The 12,972-nt window shown below is 44.2% G+C and overlaps 1 long non-coding RNA gene across 1 annotated transcript in view; it reads left to right on the top strand.

Annotated features, from left to right (window-relative positions):
- LOC112550415 overlaps positions 1–12,435 on the top strand; it is a 31,022-nt gene extending 18,587 nt beyond the window's left edge. The window contains exons 2-5 of the long non-coding RNA XR_003094244.1: positions 8,054–8,203; positions 8,460–8,639; positions 11,366–11,512; positions 12,216–12,435. This is a non-coding gene — a long non-coding RNA (uncharacterized LOC112550415). The remainder of the gene's footprint in view (positions 1–8,053; positions 8,204–8,459; positions 8,640–11,365; positions 11,513–12,215) is intronic.
- Positions 12,436–12,972: the final 537 nt, after the last annotated feature.

Below are 12,972 nucleotides of genomic sequence, written 5' to 3'. Positions count from 1 at the left end.
GACCAATATACAAATGCACTCAGGTCCCTGTCCGCTGAGTCACGAGGTTCCAGCTGAGCCCCCTTGCTTTCGACTCTACCTATTTAGGCAGAATCGGGGCGGCTAGACTCAGCCTTAGTCTCAGACTTGGTCAGCGGCTCATTGTTCTAAGGGTCCCCGGTCCTACCGTCCAGACCTAGATGCTGAACGCCAAAGTCAATACCTGAGTTGATAAAGATTCCCAAGTACCCCGAAGGACCCACCTAAATGACACAAGGAAAATGAATACTCACTCCGCCGGACCGCTGGCACCGTTTCTTCAGACCCACTCAGCCTAGGTGACTCATTCAAAGGAGAGCCTTTGACCTTTCGGGTATCCCAACTCACGTACCTGGGGACCGTGACAGACTCCAAAAGCTGTCTGGTGGCACCAGTTCACGGACCCCTTCGCCGGTCTCGTCGTCCCATCCCGAATTGGACCAAGAGCATCTCCTGGCTGGCTCGCCAAATTGTTGCCCAAATGGCCCCTGGAGGCTAGACCAATTTTTCCTCAAGGGGAGGGGCACGGTGGGTCCATCATGAGTTTATTGATTGCGCAAGCAATGTCAACAGAGGAGCTGATGCTCAAAGCAGTGTTGACCCCCCAATTTCTCTTGGGGTTACACTTTTATAGCTTACATAAAGAAAGGGTTACAGCGTGTCATACAACTATTGGCAGTACCACAATTTCCTTGTTGTTACGTCTTATCTTATGGGCTAGGCTTAGTTTGCTATTGGTTAATATCTCCTGTTAAGTTTAGTGCATGCGTATTTCAAAAGCAGAACTGCGGCAAAAAGTTCTGTCGCATGCGCAGAGGAAAAGGGGAACTGCGGCAAAGTTAATGTCTTTTAGTAACCTTATACCTTAGTGTAACTTCAGGGCATTAGGCAAGTATGGTTACAAAATGCAGAGCAAGCAAGAAGGAAAAAGAAACCCACAACTCAGTCGTTAGGCCTCGTGCTTCTTACACAAGGGATCATGTGGGACTCATACAGTTATTACTCAAGTGAGGCCCAGGTCATAATGTATTTTTACCACACTACTCCTGCATAAACTTAAAGCCATAAGGTCCAGTTCTGCAACTGCTATGCATGCTCATCTGACTCCAAACACATGCTTTATTTGAAGCATCTTGGTTGTCCTGTTGACATTGTAAGGACAATTCATGTACCTAAGGGCACAATTACATGATTTGTTGGATTGAGACCAGCATACTTAACACCTTGAAGGATCACTTTCATGAGCAGTTCCACTGAGCTCCATGGGGCATCTGTATACATGCCCTGGGGTTGGGGTGAGAGCGTGTTTTAATTAGAGTGGCTCTTGGGAACCACTCTAATTAACATGTCCACAGCATTTTGTGCATTCAGTGTCCCGTGTTTCAAAATGGCTGCAAGGGTGCTTTACTGCTTATTCAACAAGCTTTAGTTAAATTGCCCCCACTGCCATTTGAAAATATGGGGATGCTGAATACACAAGATGCTGCAGCATGCTGGAGCGTTCTAATTAGAATGCTCCAGCAGACTTGATTAATCAGAAAACATCAGAGCACATGTAAAAGTGCCCCATGGCACTACTCATGTAAAACTGAGAATCTTCTCACTAGTAAGTGTTTGCAGGGTTGAGGCCTTTACTTAACCTATCAAACTGAATCTTGTCATTTTGTGGTGCTTCTCGGTTTTCATGCTCCGTGCCTGCAAGACTTGCAGACATATCACAAACACAATACTATGGACCCTCCCTCAAGGAAGATGGAATAGAACAAGTTTTAACTCTTTCACTAACATCCACTATTTCGGTGGACAGCATGCCTCAACCAATTGCTTTTCCTCCATCTCTACACTCTGGAATCCTGACCCTTACAACAGCTGAGGAACATGCAGAAAAAGTGCTGCTTCCCTTATTCTGAGCTTTCTGCCCCACTTTTGTTTGCCTTTACTGTCCTCATCTCAGGTTTTGAAAAAGTTGCTAAGCAAGATCCTGAAAGAGAACTAAAAAAATTAAAATAATCCACTGAATTCTGCTGAGGTCTACCAACATGAATTCAGTTTAAAGGGCCTAACCATTGAGTTCTTTAGTGTTTAGCCTAGTATATTGAGATAAGGAAAAAATTCAATCTCTCTATTGACACTGATGATACAAGATAATTCTTTTCTTTCCAGAATCAAATCTTGGCACGTGGAAACAAAAGGTTATGTTTGCCATCAAGTTATTTATGGTGTTCTTTGGCACAAAGAAATAATAAATACCTCTGGAAAACATAGGGACGAAAGTCAATAAATATGGTGTCAGACCATTCCAGGTTGAAAGATGACTGATTGTTATTGGCTGGTGTGGCTTGAGGTCTCAATTGTGAAGTGTCAGCTACCTTGCAGTTCTATAACTCTTTGATTCTTTTTCTTTCGCATCCTGATCTTGCCCAAGTTATTTGTATTGATTCAAAGGGAGTGAATTGCTCTATTAATGTTGATGTTAGCTGCTAATATTTTAAATAAAGCTACTTAGAGTTCCTGCGAACCATAACACCACTGTAAGCCACTGACTGAGAAGTTAAACTTAATGTGGTAGAACTCTACAAACACGTGCCTTTGTCCTGAAGTCATTACTCAGGTAAACCTATTCATCTCAAATTGAAATTCTGTTTGAGTAAGTGTTTCAAGCTTGAACTTATAGGTATAGACAATGCTGAGAAAAATTGTATTTTAATACATTAATATCATTGTTTCTTCCCTTAGACTTTCTGTAGACAAAAGACCTGTATAATAGTTTACACCACTAGAAGCCAAAACCATAAAGTATTAGAATCACAGTGCTTAAGAAAAGTAATCTGGTTCTTTGACTACAAATAGTAATAGTTTATACCAGCAGTGGTCAACCTGTGGCACAGATGCCACAAAGTGCATAGGTAGCCTCTGGGTGGCATATAGGCAACTGGGAAGGGGAGAAGCAACACAGTGACAGACAGGACAGGAGGAGAAAACAGAGCAGCAGCTTAGGCAGGGAACACATGGCAGGAAACAGAAAGAACAACTGATCAGACAGGGAAAGGGGATTAGAGTGGTACTTAGGGAAAGTGTAGGGCTAATTTGTGGAAATGCCTGCCAAAAAGATTGGTCCCCACTGGTTTAAACCTTTAATACATCAGTATATTAATTAAGCCAGGATTTTGAAATTTGACAAAGAGAAGTTTCTAAAAATACAGATGTGTTTGACAATTAAAAAACAAAACAGACAAAACCCCCTATGTTTATAAAGCCCCTTCAGAGAATGGATTAGATCAGTGGTGCTTATCCTTTTCACTCTGTGGGCCAGGTGAGTGGGGTGGGGCCTGTCCACAGGGTGGTTTGAGTCCTGCATGCCCGAATTGAGCCTTGGGGCACAGCACTGCCCCCATGTGCAAGGACTGATCCTCAGACACTGCCCCACTCCTGCCCCAGAGTACCAGGATTAGGGACCTGGCACCTCTCCCTCCTATTCTTGTGCACTGGGACTAGGGATTAGTCCCTAGGGGCTTGGTGCCATCCTTTCCTGTCTGGATTGGCCTCAGGGGCCTGGCACCACTCCCTTCCAGCTCCACAAAGTGGGAATGGGCCTTGGGGTCCAGCACTGGCCCCTTCTAGCCCTGCATGGTGGGATCAGGTGCCTGATACAGCACACAGAGCCTGGAGTTCCCCATGGGTCTGAAAATTTGGCAGTTGGGGAGCAATGCCACCGCTGTCCTACAGACAATTTTTGAGAGCCATGGGTAGCCCTGTGAGCCAAGCATCCTTGGATTAGATGAAAAGTCATAGGAGTCAATGCATAAAATAGGAGAGTGGAGCTGTAAAAGATTATTTGGCAAAAATTAGTTTGGTTCTATATTGGAGAACTCCTTCCTCCCACTAAATAGAATAGTTATGCTGAAACTGGATCATTCATGACAGCTATCAAGTGTAAATATTTATTAAGACTAATATTTAACACTTACAGCATTTTCCTCAGAGGATATTACAGCATTTTACAGCACATTAATAAATTAAACTTCGTAAGGACTTCTATCTGGTAATTAAGCATTATCTAGTTTACAGAGGAAGAGGTACAGAAAAGTGACTCACTCCAGGTTACACTGCAAGCATCTTAGCAAAGTTGGTATAAAAATCTAATTGACTCTAAGTCCTGCACTTTAATTGCTTAAATCCTGCTCCATCCTAGCAAAAATTACTGCAAATGTAAAGTGAGACATTTCATAGATATTAGACAAATATTATAGGTATTTCAAAAGTATTATACAACAAGTGTTCAGTGCAATCTTGTGCTTACAGACCTGTAGACCTTACTTACCACAAGGTAAATTGAATTAAATAAGTACAAATAGTTATGAAGCAACTCAGTGAACTAGTTATGATAGGGACCAGTGAAGTTTTTGTAAAGAAATACTTAAAACTCCTGCATATAGGAGGATCAGAAATATATAAAACATTTTAAAGTCTCTTATAAGAGTCTAAGAGATTAATAGTAGGATGGTCCAAGGTTGAGTACCATTCTGGATGATTAATACAATTCATTAACAATCTATAAAGAGTATGAGTGGTGAAGTGTCAACATTTACAAGTCACAAAATTATTTAAGATAATTAAAACTAGAGAAAAATACAGGAAGCCAGAGGGATAATAAAGATGGGTCATTGTGCAGTACAACAGCAGGTGAAATGAAATGATGGAAAATACAATGTACTGCTCTAAGTTCATTGTAATCAGTGGGCGCATCTACACATTGCTGAACCATGATGTTGCTAAGGCACTGTGCTTTAGTATTTCCTTTTGGAAGTACTAAAGCACAGTGCAGTATGAGTGGTTACTGCACCATGCACGTACATGGTTAGATTTTGCCTCTGTGTCACCATAGCAGCGTGCTATACCAGGGGAGCATGCCACTACAGCGAGGTAGCTGGCAATCATATGTAGACCCATGTGATCGCTATGTTACCATAGTGTACCTTATGGCGATGTAGCTCATTGCTACTTCACCATAGGGTGACATGTAGACACACCCACTGAGGAGAAACTTGGAGTGCAAACTCTCAGCTCAAAGCACAGCAGCAATGAAAGGAAACAGGATATTAGGATGCATAAAGAATGCAATAAAAATGCCAAGAGTTATTAAATAAACCAGTGGCATGCTCATCTGGAATACTTTACTTCCAGTCACCATATCTGATAAAACATAGCAGAGAAAAAAAGAATTCAAAAGCAGCTGATGAAAGTGGCATAGAAAAGCTTCCATGCGATCTGCATGATTTAGTTTATTTAGAAAAGAGATGAATAAGAGAGAACATACAGGCACATAAGGCAATAATATTAGGCAAAATATATCAAGTGCTTTTATTTATCCGTCTAATCAAAACTGTGAGCTTTCCAATCAAATCAAAAGACAGAAAAGTCTAAAATTGCTTCTCATTTAAAAAAAATTAAAAGGATAACAGGTAACAGTGGGATTCACACTGAAGCCAAGATCAGAGGAAATGATCATATACCTATGGTTGTAAAGAGAATGTGCGCTGTTACCTAGGATCATGTAAAGTAGGGTATAAAAACAAACATTAACTAACAGTAGTTTGGAAGAAGCTTCCCTATTGTGCTACTAATCTGAAAAAGTAATGGTTTTAGCTGGTTCCTCTGAAGCATTTGCTACTGTCCAGTACAACATACAGGACTAGATGGGTCTAATCTAGTCTAGCAGTCCCCCTGAGGGTCTACCATTCATGTCCTTGCTCTTTTTTATTTTAATGGAAGTATTGTATGCAAGAGAGGGCACATCTACACATGCATTTAAGCATGACTAAATTTAATGTGCATTAAGCTAATGCGCATTAAGTGATTTTTGGCAGGTATCTACATGTGCATGGACATGGCACTAAAGTTAGTCCTACGTCCCTGCATCCCTGCCATGTGCCCCTGTGGCCACCTGGGGGAATTCTAGCCTCCAGCCACATGGCTACCTGCACTTGGCAGCCCTAGCGACGCCGAGATGCCGGCCCCTGCCAGCCATATGGAAAACTCTGATCCCTGGCCAGCCCCTTCCCTGCCCAGAAGCCATGTGCCCAGTGCGTGTGGTGGCTCCCTCCTTGCCCACCCTGCCTCTCTGCACCAGGGCTGCTCCAGCCCCTGCCCCTGCCAGTGATGACCAGTACCATGCTGATCCTCGTGGCCATGGTGTTGCCCCCAGCAGCAACCCCCACCCTGCCCAGGCCCCAGGATAGTCACGCATCCACTAAGAGAGGTCAGGGCACTGGCTGCAGGAGGCCCCGGCCAACTCCCTCCTGCTGCACTCCCTGCTTCAGCCCTCTGCTGGCCACACATCCCCTACCCCCTGCCCACCCTCAGCACCACTCAGGATACGCACATGGGTGAAACAAAAAAAACTTTATTACCCTCAAAACACCCACCTTCCTCAACAAACAGAGCTCCTCCACTACCTTCCCCACCACCAACAATAACAAAAATGGGAAAGTATATGCAAGAGGAAAACTATATGCAATATTTTGGGTCTTCAAGCCCAGAGTGGAGGGCTATGGGTCCTTTATATTTTTCTCTTGTTTTTAAGGTGTGGGGGGAGGGTGAGGGGGGAGAGGCAGATCAAGGCTCCCGTGCTGAGGGAGGGAGTGGGGCTGGGGCAGGGGTAGGTGCTGCACAGCCGGGGTGGAGAGTGAGGGATGAAGTGAGGGATGGAGTTGCGAGAGTGGTTAATCCAGGGCGTGTCGGTAGAGGTGGCAGCTCTCACTGCTGCGTGTACTCTGGTGGAGGTCCGGGGGCATGTGCCCTCCAGATCTGTGCGCGGGGCAGAGGCAGCTGCTGCTTCAGGCTGGACTCTGCACCCCAATGCTGCTGCCCCAAGAGCCGCGCAATGCCATGTGCCTGCTGCCGCTGGGCGGGTGGGGAACACACACACACAGATGCCGACACAGACACATACAGACACCCAGATGCAGACAGACACACACACACGCGGATGCAGACACAGATACAGATACAGACACACACACACACACATGCAGACACACATGCAGAACCCCCCCCCCCCAGCAGGGCAAGGGGGGTGGGGGGGGGGCAGGGTGGAGGGGGTGGGGGGAAGTGTGTCTGTGTGTCCACTCCCAGGAGCAAGGCCTGTCGGGAAGGGCAGTGATGCCCCTCTGCAGGCTGCACATGCACCTCCTGGATGGCTGGATGGGATGGAGAAGTTCACACGCAGTGGCTGCCACTATCAGCACCCCATGCTGCCACACCGCACACCACTTTCTCATGGCCGGTCACATGTGCAGCTCCATGGGCTGGTGATGGGCCTTGCACCCAGCCAATTGTGTGCTGCCCGTCTCCAGCCTACAGAGCCACATGTGCAACCAGCTGTGAGAAAGCAGCGCGGGGCATGGTAGTGGCGGCAGCATGGGGCAGTGATGGTGGCAGTGGTGGCCGCCATGTTCAAGCCCCCCCCATCCAGCCAGTCGGGCAGAGTGTGTGTGCCCTGCAGAGGGGCACTGCTGCCCTTACCCCCCTGGCCCTGCTCCTGGGAGCGGGCACACAGAGCGAGCTGAGGTGGGGGGCAGGGAGGCACTGCAGTGTGCTGCGTGGGGCCAGTGGCACCCGGCATGCTCCTTCCCCTCTCCCTCCCCTGGGTAAGAAGCTAAGTATGGGAATGCACTGGGGGAGCTGCTGTCACCATGTCCCAGGGAGCACTCCATCCCTGCTCACCTGCCCACCCTTGCATACCCCCAACTGCCTTTCTAAGTACCCCCGGTTGACAGCCCCTGTACTAGATGATCCCTGAGGTCCTTTCCAGCTATAGAATGTTAATTCAAGCCTGCTAATTAGAGGAATCAAGACTGAGTAGCTTTTTTAAATACTTCATATTTTGGTTCACTGGATATTTCGTTTTGCTTAATCAGAATATTTTTTGGTATAGAGATTTATGAAGGTAAACATGCTAAATAACTACTACTACTGTTCCTATTTTGTAATATTTAATTTATAATAAATGCTTACACAATTATTTTCAATGTAGGTGTGAAAGTTCTCTGGAAGAGTAGCTAAAAATTACTTGTTCCAGCAAATCAGTCAGAGGAGCACTTGATTGCCCAGATCAGCAGTAGAGCCAGGTTCAGAACAAAGACCTGACATCCAATCAGTGCCATAGCTATAGACCAAACCACAGGTAAGAAATCTTTAAGTTTAAAGGGAAAACTAAACAAAACCAAAAAAAAAGTAAAAAGTAAAGATTTAAAATTGACATGCTGTCCAGTGGAAACACTCAGACACCTGTGTCCAACTTCAGGTTTTTCTGTTCATATTTGCTTTAATGACTAGCAGCTCCATCCTGAAACAAGGGCCATGGGATCTATCAGTGCTTATATCACATGGCTTGAGCCTTTCTGTACTGCCAAGTTTATGTTTTTCCATTTCCCTAACAGTGTGAATGTTCAGAGTCTGAGAAGAATCATGTGGTGTTTGTTGTCATTTCATTTTACAATGTGATGGATTCAGAGCAATGTCATCTATCGGGCATAAATCCACCAGGAGAAGCCTTTTGCTTTCTGATTTTATTGAAGCAGAAGCAGGGGGTGTGTAAATCAAAGAACAATCAAGAAAATGTGAGTTGCATGTTTTTTGTTGAAATCTTGTAGCCTTCACTCCCCCCTGCCCACCCCCCCCCCCACAAAAAAAAAAAAAAAAAAAAGATTCAGGGGCTGATTTTCAAGTAGTTGGGTATAACAATTAGTGTGGTCCCTAGGTGTGCTGGGCATTTACGCAGAAGTAGCCAGAAACTCTGGAGACCAGCATGAAAAAAATTTTTTTTCAGTGTTTTGGTTGATTGCCTAATACGTAATTGCCAAAATTACTTTTCTAATTTGATCTTGCGATGACTAAAAACATTCAATTAAATACAGTGCTGAACAGTGGTATCACCTTCATAGGATCAGTTATAACTAGCCAGAAATATATTTTTTAAAGTTAATCAGAGGCAGCAGGTATTTGGATTATTGTATGGAGGATTAAAGTAACCATTAACTTCTGCCCTTTTTTCGAATGATTGTGAAGCTGACACTTTGCCATCTCTAAGTGGATGAGAAGTTGACCCATTAGAACCATAGCACTTGTAGGTAACATGGCTTTCTGAAGCAAACATGCTCAGGATGACCAGGACATTATAGCTCTGAAGGGAGCCTGGATGTGCCAGGGCTGCACTTATGTGTAATTACAAGATGTATAAGAGTATATGCAAGTTTTCTATGCTGATGGCAAATTGCTCAGGATAAGTAGCAGTGTTGCCCCAGGAAGCCATTTGTGCCTCAGTATAACTGGCTTAGGTGCTGATGCATATGGACAAACCTTTGTACTCCTGTAAAGCGTAGTTAATTTTAAAATTGCCTGTAAATGAAGAGGTCTACCTTCATGGACCAAGTCTCATGATCAGGGCTTTAGATTATTTTGCAAAACTGAAAATAACCTTGACTTTATGTTTAAACAAGGCTGGTTCCTAGGCAGCATATCAAACCCTCTTATGCCCTTGACACATGCCAAGTCTCTTTCAGACTGGTGCTTATCTTTCTGTGGGGATTTTATGGTGGCTTCTATCCATCTCTTGCTTTCTCTCTCTCTGTTTGGTTATTTTGAGTTCTTTTTTCCCTTTTTGACCTTCAATTTCTATGTCCTAACTCATCACTCTTTAACTTCCAATTAGCTTCTTCTCACTACCTCTCCTGTTTGGGGGAGCTTCCAGCATTGGGTCACTTCTCTCTTTTCTGTTACCTCCTTTCCAACCGCTGCAGAACTTCCCCATTACTGGATGCCATCCCTTCTCCTGCCAAAGGGACAATGACCTTTGTTAGCTGAATCCTGAAAACTTGCTCAGTAATGTATAAAATACCAAATTAAATATTTTTCCTGCTACTTCAACAGTAGAGAGGAAAGGACTGTCACTCCATGTCCCCTTTTCAGTAAAGTTATCTACCTGATTTTAGCCAGGAAAGTTCATATCAGCTTGGGTGGTCCCTTCTATGAATAAAACCACAGCAGAAAACACAAGTGTCCATGTGAAATGAGGAATGCTGGCAGAGTAGGAGGGAGGCTATAAAACAATTTATTCTGGTTAAAAATAATGTAAATTTATTATCTCTGGCAAAAGAACAGTTCAGTGACCATCCAAACTCATGGATGGAACTTCATGTGGCCTTTGCAGTTTCCAATAACTTCCAATAACTACTCACTATCTTGGAGACCAAGCAGAAATTTAGAGGATCAGCAATGTTTCAGATGTTGCATATGCTTGGAACATTTTATATAACCAGCATTAATCAAAATTGGACCTGTTTTCACCACTCAAAAGTATCTAGTTTGCTAAATATCTTGAATTCTACCTTTGGGTGCGCCAGGGAAAATCGCTGCTGACTTGTAGTCAGTGTAAGATTTAAATACTTGACAAGAATACTGAATGGGAAATTCCCTACAACTGGCACCAAAACTAAATGAGATGCATATTAAACCCTGAGCAACTGTTCTTCACAATTCAATTGCCACTACTCTTTCTTCCTTTTAAGAAAAACAGTCGTAATCAAATTGCATCAAGTATGAACAAGCTGTGATAAAGTCCTTTAGAAATGTAATGCCACAGAGCAAGAAGAAAAACGAAAACACATGCTATCCTATCTAAAAAAGAATAATTCTAGTTTTAGGCACTGACAACCTGGCAACTCCTTCTCAAGAATACTTACTCATCATCACACTGATTCCTCGGAACAGTTGAAAAATGATATTCATTTGCCGTAGCTTCCTTCTTAAGAAGCTAATGGTTCTTCATCCAAAGCTTGAAAGTGATACTGTCCTCCTTCATTTGTATCTATGACAATGCTACCTGAATTACACGGTCTTGTGCCACTGTATCCAGTGATACTCACAAGCACAGGTTGAAAGCTGAAACAGATGGCTGGTCATTTAGTCAATGTTGTATGACTAGTTGGTCCATGTTTATACTGGAACAAGTTTTTCCAAATAAATTATTAGCAATTCAGCACAGCTGCTGGTATAACCAGTGTGATCCTAGTGGGAAGCAACTTCTCTAGGGAGTGGAAGTGGCAGGGAAGTGGCTTGTCTAGGGAGCTTTTCCCCTTTCTCCAAAGTTGATAGTTATTTCAGCTTCATAAACAAGAACATTTAGGACTAAACAAAAGCTGCTCCACTGTTACAAACTAAGGGCCTTGTTACACCCTACCTACACTGTGAACCACACAAATGTTGATCAGTGCTAGTGCTAGCTTGGAGTATGGGGCATTCACAACCTTTAGTCTAATAACCTTCTCTGACTTTCCCCCACCTGCAGAGCTGTGACTTACCTGGTGATCAGGGGCAGGACTAGGAGCTGTAGCTGAGTTGCCACTAAAGGGCCAGTGAGCCAGGACAGGCTTCTATCCCTGTTCTCCAGGCGGGGATGTGAGACATCCCAGGATACTGGAAGACTCCAATTCAGGTGACACATTTGTGGGGAGTGACCACATCTTAATGGAACAAGAAACTGAGTAGTGTAGATTAGAAATAATCCTGCCCTGGAGTGGTGTAACTTTGAGTTGCAAAACAAGTGCTTAAAATCACTTTAAGGTGTTAATGTATGGACAATCCAAGGGTTAAGAGCTCTAGGAGCCACCCAGAAGTACTGTGTAACTAGGCCTTAAGACAGTGTTTCCCAACTGGTGTGCCATCAGTACTTCAATGCAGGAGACCAGTGCCATAGCAGATGTGGGGGCGGGGAGCAAGCAGAGTGACCACCCCGGTTGGCAAAGAGAAGGGGCGCCAACAGGTGGTGCTCACCTGGGGCAGGGCGCAGGACGGAGCCACGAGCAGCTTGTTTGGGGAGACATGGGAATGGGGGAAGGGTGGCTTCTGCTGCTGCGTGCACTCCTAGGCAAGCATGGAGGGAGTGTGTACCCCCTGGATCTGGGCATGGGGCGAAGGTGGGAGGCTGCTGCAGGCTTTGCCCTGGGCACCACACTTCATTGCTACAGCACTGCAGGAAATGGTCAATTTTATTATCCACATTGCCTGAAACAGTAGAGCTTAGTGGCACTGCCCCTTGGTAGGGGTGGGGGAAGCATGATCATTTTCCTTCCCACCCACAGAATAGCAAGCAACAGAAGGGAAATCCTAAATAAGAATGTACTGTATCTTTGTTGCAGGCATGGCAAAAACTGTTGGCAACTGTACTTTCCCTTGAATCCAGAGGCACACTTGCTTCTCCTGATTTGCACAGACCTGTCTACAGACAAATTTTAATGAGACACATCCACATCCACATCCTCCATCTCATGGTGGAGCACTTGCTCCCAGAGCCTGAACTTAGCTCACAATATGGTAATGAACAGTGAGCTAAGGACTTTCCAAATCCAGCTAGTTGAATATGGAGGATGCTCATTTGAAGATTCCTTACTTCTTTGGGATACAATACTGTCTTTTGTTGGTTTCTCCATTACATCGTCTTCATGTTTGTTTTCAATATTACGGATCCAGAGACATGAATGCTTCCCTCAGTCCAAAGATTTGTAGCTTTGCTACGCTGATATAACAGAACTTTCTGCCGTTATCCTTAGATCTTAATTGGCTTTTTATGTGCTTCTGAATCCGGTTTGAAAGCATCTCTCTGGTCTTTAAAATCTTCCATGTAGTACATCCCCATACTCTTCTAGCTGTCTGTTTCTATTCTCCAGTTTATTTCTCACAATCTTCTGATATCTACTTTTTTGTCCACCCTCCTTCACTGTCCAGATTGGCTAGGATATATGTATTCCTTCTGGGCTGCTGCTCAATCTGACATTGTCTAAATGTTCATCATTTCATGCTTCTGTATGAAGTGCTCCTTTTAATAAAGGGTTCATGTTTCCAGCAATTCTAGTTTCCTTGTGACCAATCAAGAAGCATCATTATGCCCTGGCTTTG

Source organism: Alligator sinensis, unplaced genomic scaffold (genome assembly GCF_000455745.1).
Source record: "Alligator sinensis unplaced genomic scaffold, ASM45574v1 scaffold243_1, whole genome shotgun sequence".
Lineage (NCBI taxonomy): Eukaryota > Metazoa > Chordata > Crocodylia > Alligatoridae > Alligator > Alligator sinensis.
This window is presented reverse-complemented; position numbering and strand designations above follow the sequence as displayed.